Genomic DNA, 1559 nt, shown 5'->3' with positions numbered 1-1559 from the left:
ATTATACTATGAATACACAGAGACAGGGGAGACACAAGGCTTACCTTGTTTCAGGTGCTGTGTCCGTTCAATGATGAAGTCCAGGACATCTTTGTGATTAGACAGAAGGCTGTTAAATAGCTGAGCGCAGTCTGATGGGGCCCCACAGCTGGCGCTGGCGCAGAGAGACCCCAAACACTAAAAGGAAGAGAAACAACCATCAGAGGAACGCTTGGATGAACACATTGTGCCCAGCACCAAGCCCACATTACCTCTAAACCTCGTTCCAGCAAAATGTCCTCATCACTGGGGGGGGCTGAGAAAATCATCTGCAGGACTTCCAAGAAATCTTCTTCATAGTTCTGCAGAGAGCTGCAAAATAATTCCAGATATGAGACAAGATGATGACAATGGATGGCACGGAAATGTCGTGAATATAGCAGGAAAAGAGGAGAAGGTTCAATCACTCTGCTCCCGATAACTGGCGAGTAATATCGGAGGATGGAACCAGCAGACGTGAAGTCCGGGGAGATAACATACTACTATCACGGACAGTTATCACCTTATAACACCAATATGATGGAATGGGGGGAGAGCCGGCAATGTACTCACCGGGAAGCCTCGGGATGACTCTTGAAACAGTAGTAAGAGTTCAGAAGGATAAAGAGATCTGACAGAAAGGACGAGGCCCATGAACACTGGAACCAGAAACAATGTGATCAGAAAATGGAACATATAATAAAACCCCCCGGGATAAATCATAGAGAAGTCCCATACCTGGCGCACATCCTCCTTCAATGATTGGCTGATCAGCTGCAGGAGGAAATGAGGGATCTGTAACTCCTCACAGAGGTCAGAGAGCAGGGCCGGATCACAGGTCGATGATAAGAGGTTACAGATGACACGGACGGCTGGGCGGAGGCGGGATACAGCTTCCAGCGACACCTAGACACACAGATTGTTAGGATGGAAGGAATAACGCAGCAACCATGAATGGTATCCTACACCGAGGTACACGGCCAAAGACAAACCAGGCAGCATGTGAGCAATTCTGGTATAAAGGATGTCCCTGTAATGTGGGGTCATCATGGAGGAAGCATTGTGGGGTCATCATGGAGGAAGCATTGTGGGTAATGTGGGGTCATCATGGAGGAAGCATTGTGGGGTCATCATGGAGGAAGCATTGTGGGTAATGTGGGGTCATCATGGAGGAAGCATTGTGGGGTCATCATGGAGGAAGCATTGTGGGGTCATCATGGAGGAAGCATTGTGGGTAATGTGAGGTCATCATGGAGGAAGCATTGTGGGTAATGTGGGGTCATCTTGGAGGAAGCATTGTGGGTAATGTGAGGTCATCATGGAGGAAGCATTGTGGGTAATGTGGGGTCATCATGGAGGAAGCATTGTGGGTAATGTGGGGTCATCATGGAGGAAGCATTGTGGGTAATGTGGGGTCATCATGGAGGAAGCATTGTGGGTAATGTGAGGTCATCATGGAGGAAGCATTGTGGGTAATGTGGGGTCATCATGGAGGAAGCATTGTGGGTAATGTGGGGTCATCATGGAGGAAGCATTGTGGG

At 48.7% G+C, this 1559-nt stretch overlaps 1 long non-coding RNA gene across 1 annotated transcript in view; it reads right to left on the bottom strand.

Moving 5' to 3' along the window:
* Positions 1-320: 320 nt before the first annotated feature.
* Positions 321-1559, bottom strand: part of LOC108804222 — a 1652-nt gene continuing 413 nt past the window's right edge. The window contains exons 2-4 of the long non-coding RNA XR_001942345.1: positions 757-924; positions 592-677; positions 321-351 (exon numbers count right to left, since the gene is read on the bottom strand). This is a non-coding gene — a long non-coding RNA (uncharacterized LOC108804222). The remainder of the gene's footprint in view (positions 352-591; positions 678-756; positions 925-1559) is intronic.

Source organism: Nanorana parkeri, unplaced genomic scaffold (assembly GCF_000935625.1).
Source record: "Nanorana parkeri isolate BGI_ZX_2015 unplaced genomic scaffold, ASM93562v1 scaffold7347, whole genome shotgun sequence".
Classification (NCBI taxonomy): domain Eukaryota; kingdom Metazoa; phylum Chordata; class Amphibia; order Anura; family Dicroglossidae; genus Nanorana; species Nanorana parkeri.
This window is presented reverse-complemented; position numbering and strand designations above follow the sequence as displayed.